Below are 6,000 nucleotides of genomic sequence, written 5' to 3'. Positions count from 1 at the left end.
GGCGAGGGGGGGGGGGGGGTCCACGTCCCAGAAGCCCAGGTCACATGTTTATTCCTGGAGGGTTCGTTCACTGTCATTCATTCCTTTTTTATTAAAATTTCGCCCCACGAACCTCTGCAAAGCAAACAGATGGTGTCCTGACTCTGAGCAAGAGCAGCGTCAGCAGCAGCAACCCCCACCCGGGCCCCTGGCACCACCAGCTCATCCCACATAGGAAACAAACACATGCTCCGCAGATCCGCTGTCATGATGCCGCGGGGCCGGACTCTTTCTTTCCCCTCTTACTGTAACTGACCGACTGCAACTGGAAAAGTCCCAGAGCTCTGTGAGTTCGAGGAAGTTTTTATGTTTTGACGAACGGTTCCCGTCCCGGAAGTAAAACAGACTTCTTATATGTTGATGTAGCTGGTTCCTTATTCGTGAACTGGTCACACGAGTGGAACTGAGTCATTGAGATCGTTTTAATAACCACATTTAAAATTTTTATTTCATGTCTTTTGAATCTCGTTCTCAAAAAAAAAGTCAATGAATTTTAATAAAAACCTAAAATGTTCTCAGCTCAGATTTCTTCTTCATGCTGAATTATATTATCGAATCTTCTTTGAGATGCCACTTCACTTCATTGTTCCGAGACTCTAACTGGAGGCGAGACGGAGGAAATTTATTTATAAAGAAAGAAATTCTAATGAGCAGCAGCAAAAATGGGAAACAAAAAAAAAAAGTTATTGTCTCAATTTAGAAACTTTAAATCGGCTAGAATTAACACACTGCCTCGCCACATCTGTTGTCATTGTTCTGACTGAGACGCCCCCTAGTGGCAGAAACTGTCTGTTCAATAATATTAAGCAAAAAAAAGGTTGATTTTTATGGTTAAACGACTTTTCAGCTTTAACCTTATGTTTGACGTTTTGAATATCAAACCAGTTTTACAGTAAATCATCATCCAAACGAAAGCATTTACTAAAACGATGAATCATGCTTTAGTTTCGACGAGCAGATATTACAAATATGTTGTCTGTAAATATGTTGTGTTTCCTCATTGTTAGAAGAAGCAGCGATCACAGGATTCAGCCTCTTCGCTCCACCAGAGACACGAATCATGAACGAGCAACGGACGGATTCACACTGGAGCCAAGGGAGATGTTAGCTGTTAGCTGTTAGCAGTTAGCTGCCCCCGAAGAGCTCTGGGGAGGATTCAGATCGTCCTTCATGTCGTCTCCTCCTCTCCACTGGTCCTCGACCTCAGTGTTAAAGGTCACGAGGTCAAAGGAGTCAAGGAGGATTCACAGGACGTAGGAGAAGAGAATCTGACTCCACTGACACTGAACCACGTCGTCATGTGACGTCGTGGTGAAACGACACATTTATGAAGATGAACTAGAAAACCCACAGTGGCTCCATCAGCATGTTTCAGTGTTTTATGATTCATATGTAACAGTAACTGACATCTACATCATATTCATACTCTCCTTCTTCTTCAGATTGAATCGTTTGTTCGTTCATGACGCGTCACATTAAATATCGCTGCTGCAATGAATTGTGGGTCTGTTTCTCCTCTCCTCTCATAGGAAGCTCCAGTGTCCTCTGATGACGGAGACAGGAAAGGAAACATTGAAGCGCCTGTCATAAACATTTAGAGACTCAACACAAAACAACACACCTGGTCACCTGTTCACCTGTTCATCCGTTCACCTGTTCATCTGTTCATCTGTTCACCTGTTCACCTGTTCACCTGTTCATCTGTTCACCTCTTCATCTGTTCACCTGTTCACCTGTTCACCTGTTCACCTGTTCACGTGGTCACTGTTTCTGTGAAGAACCTGAGGAGTAGCACAGGAATCCCCAGGAGTTCCTCCCTGCAGGTGCAGGGTTTCAATCTGACCTTTTACAAACAATGTCAGCAGGTAGCGGCGGCGTCATGCACCGTGCCGCTGACTGAAGTCGACACTGTTACACGAGCGTCAGTCGGGCCGTAAATAACCGGCAAGGGTTCACATTTCAAATGGTTTGAGAAGGAAAGTGTGAGGCACGCAGGTGATCGACACTTCACCTGAACTTTACAGATGAACAATGCAGGTTATGTTCGCGCAACCTGAAGAACAGTCGACAGTTTTTAGCTTCTCGTCGATAAATCTAATTTACACACCCTCAGGATGTCTCTGTACCGAACGTTTCTCTGATCACTTCACATCCAGACGTCCAGTGACTCAAATCCTTCATCCAAGTCAAAGAACACCAAGATCTGAAAGATTGTGTGATAAAACTGAGACTTCAAACTGGATCAAAAGTCACATTTTGACTCTTCTGGTAGAGAAACACAACACTGACACATGCACAGAGGAGATATGACGCCATCGACAGGCGAACGAATGAAACGCACCTTGACCTTGATTAAAGCTACACATTTCTCCAGGTTTAAGGAGAAACACATTCTACTCCTGTCTCTTTAAGGCCCCTCCCTCCGCACGAAGCCTAGTCTGCTGTGATTGGCCAGCTGGCTCCACTCTGTTCTGATTGGTCGACCGCCTCCAGCACGTGTAGGTTCTTCTAAGTTCTCTCGCTCTCGCTTTACCCGGATTTGTCGGGGGGCGTGTCAGACTAGCCGCTATAGACGCAATTTATGCACTTCCGGAACTTTGTGTTGTCTCCTACAATGTTACTGAAGAATCGTCCCGACGGCTGACGAGGCGTTCAGGAGCTTCAGGAGCGTCAGTGTTTTCTCCCTTTACGAAAGAGTTTGGATTCTTTAACTTTGCAGAACTTTTACATACCTATTAACCTCTAACACACGAGAGGAAAGGGAAAAACTGAAAAAGCAGAATGTTTCTCATTAAGGTCAATCTCATGAGGAAAAGTTACTGATCATTTTTTAACATAAACGGCAAAATAACAACAAAACAAAGAAAACGTATTGATATGAATCTTTGTGTACACCTGTTCACACCTACAGGTGACTGTCTACACGCACACACACACACACACACACACACACACTGCTCTGCGGAGACGTTACGTCGTCTTCAGTTCAGACTTGAGTCACCGCAAATCCACCATGACACCTCGACCTGTTCGTTCACCTGAATGAGGTAAAACCTTGTTTGTGTGTTTACTGTTTTGATGACATCATCTGACGCGTCCACACGACGTCTGTGACAAAACTCTCAGGCGTCAGATTTCATTTAGCTTGTTTGCTTCTACTTGCTTCATTATGATATATATCGTGTAATATCAATAATCAATACCAGTCCCTTAATTAAAGTATTTTACGCTTATAATATGAATATTAATGATGAATTTACTCACTATAGCACTTGAATGTCAGTTTCTATAGCGTTATAACGTTATATTACATATATTTTTTATTTCATTTTATTTCAAACCCTTATTTTCCATTTGCTCCCGAAACATAACATTATTATAATTTTTTTATTATTATTAAGTCAAATACTAAGACAAAGCGGGAGTGATGTAAAACTTTATCAGTCCAGTGAGCTGTGTGTTTCTCACATACTCACATTCCCAGACATGTACTGACACACACACTCACTTTCTCACCAGCCAGACGCGGATCTTCTTCTGTGTGTGTGTGTGTGTGTGTGTGTGTGTGTGTGTGTGTGTGTGTGTGTGTGTGTGTGTGTAGGGAATGACTCAGAGAGAGGAGGTAATCCCAGCTTTAGAAAACACACACACACACACACAGATTGTTGACAGAGGCGGTGTGGTCGGCTTCCCGAGCGGAGAGAGTGGGTGGAACCATAAGAGTCTGATCATACAGTATACTGTACTGGTACAGTAGGGTATCTGCTGCACACCCGTGGCAGAAGACGTATTCACATACACAATGAATTCTTACTGAAGTAACAAGTATCATCAGCCACCTGCGAGTTTAACTATTATTGATGCTTTAATGTGTACGAAGCGTTTTCATGTCGCAGCAACTCAAGCTGATAACAAAATCATCATCTGTAACTCTTGAAGCTCCACTTGTCAAACGTGTCAAACCCTGAGATGTGGTGGAGTCACAGGATGAAGTGGCAGAAAGTGGAAGTACTTTGTGTGTTCAGACACAAAGAAACACACTTTTTAAAAAATGATTTATTAGACTTTGTCAAAATGCAAATAAGTATAGATAAACAAAGCCAATGTTTAATGTTCCAATAAAGTCTCGCACAATTTTAAAACATATTGTTGCAGTTATATACAGTACAAGGATATTTTTGTGCTCGAGAACATCTGGTGTGAACCCAGTCCTTCGAAGAAATAGGGCACAGTGTCATCGGCATATGGGCGGCCACAGTGGTGGCTCATACGGGGCGTAAAGTTCTCCCTCCTGGAAGAAACTTCAGCCAAACATCAGCGTGGTCTCAATCGGCAACATTACAAGAACCGACACAACAGTATAACACTGCTGTCATGTCGGACCCTGACACATGACACCGTCTCTCCCCAGTCCAACTAATGTGGATGCAAACAGTTCTTAAGGAGAACTCGCAGATCGATTACTGATGGCAACTTTACCATCGGCTTACCGCCGATCATCACGCCACCACGCACTCCACTTGAGCTTCGGATGCTCCGCCCACAGTGTGGACCCTCCAGGGCTCCTCCGCCGTCTGCCCCCAATCTGCAGCCAGGCTCCCCTCACCCTCCTGGGCATGACACACTGCCAGGTCTGGGCACTGGCTCTGGAGCTCTGCAAGTTCAGAGATATTAGATTTAGTAAAAGCAGTGATAATTACTAAACACTGACGTGAACGTCAGCTGAATGAACGTCAAGGAAGCAGAGGGTCTTCTGCTTAAACCTAAACTTAAAGGTGCTTTATATGCGTTTTATTAGTCTTATACAGTCAGACCTCCATGTCCCTGCAGCGCTGTGCAGTTAGCATTTTTCTGCAGCAGAAAAGTGAAGGGAATTTTGAAAAACGGTAATAGGCAAGAAGCGGAAATGGAGGTATCCAATGGGAAGGTCTGAACCCACAGTGTTACTTCCTGTAAGTCTGACAAGTGCTACATTAGAAGCGTAAACATCAACGTTAGCATTAGCAGCTGTTTATTTCAGCCGCCATTGCATTTACTCCCTGTCGGACAGTGACGAGATGGGCCGCAGCTAGCTAGTTACGATGCTAACTTAAGTTAGTTGCTTTTTCCACCTCTGGAGACAGAACTTGGTGAGTAAAGGAGAAGGTTTTAATGCTTAACTCGTACTTCTGCTTATTTAATAAGTAAAATACAGCTGCTAATGCTAATGTTGGCTATGTAGCAACCGAGTGGCAACGTACGTCACCCGTTGGTTTGAGAGCTGCCCTTTTGAAGCCGCGGGTAAAGTAACCATATTTGGAGGAGCAGGGGGTGTGGCCTCACTTAGAGCTCAAGGACACTCTTGAGTAAATGAACCATAATGTACAAAATGAACATCATGTGTTGAAGAACACTTGAAATTAGAGATTGAACCATAAACTCCTCAGGAAAATGTTTTACTGACGTTATAGATCAAGTGAGAAGTAGAGTCATGTTTTCATAGAGTCGCCCTCTGCTGATCAGGACACAGAATACAGGCTTCACACACTTCAGCATTGGCTTCACTTTCTGGCCCCGGAGTCTACGTCCACTTTCATACACAGTCTATGAAAGCGATATTTAAACTTATACACTTATACCTTAAACTAACAAAAAATAAATGACAAAAGAGACGCAAGCTATCAAAATCTGAAAGACCGACCTGTGCAGATGAACGTCTCCTCGGTGTAGATCTGCAGGAAGACGAGTGCAGAGAGCAGCAGCAGCCAGCGGCGGGCCTGGTCCGGGGCCTCCCTCCTCAGCGGGGGCCTCCTGCTCCGACAGGCCGGGTACAGGACCCGGCGGGGGCGGCGTGGCCGCGGAGGAGAGGGACGCAGGGAGGAAGTGGTGGAGGAGGAGACGTCACTGTTTGCCTCCAGACGCCCCAGGGCCACGGGGGCCGGTCTGCAGCAGGAGGATGAGGACATGATGCTTGAGCTTCTT

This window comes from Scophthalmus maximus, chromosome 19 (assembly GCF_022379125.1).
Source record: "Scophthalmus maximus strain ysfricsl-2021 chromosome 19, ASM2237912v1, whole genome shotgun sequence".
NCBI classification, from domain to species: Eukaryota; Metazoa; Chordata; class Actinopteri; order Pleuronectiformes; family Scophthalmidae; genus Scophthalmus; species Scophthalmus maximus.
The sequence above is the reverse complement of the archived record's forward strand: the minus strand, read 5'-3'. Positions refer to the sequence as shown.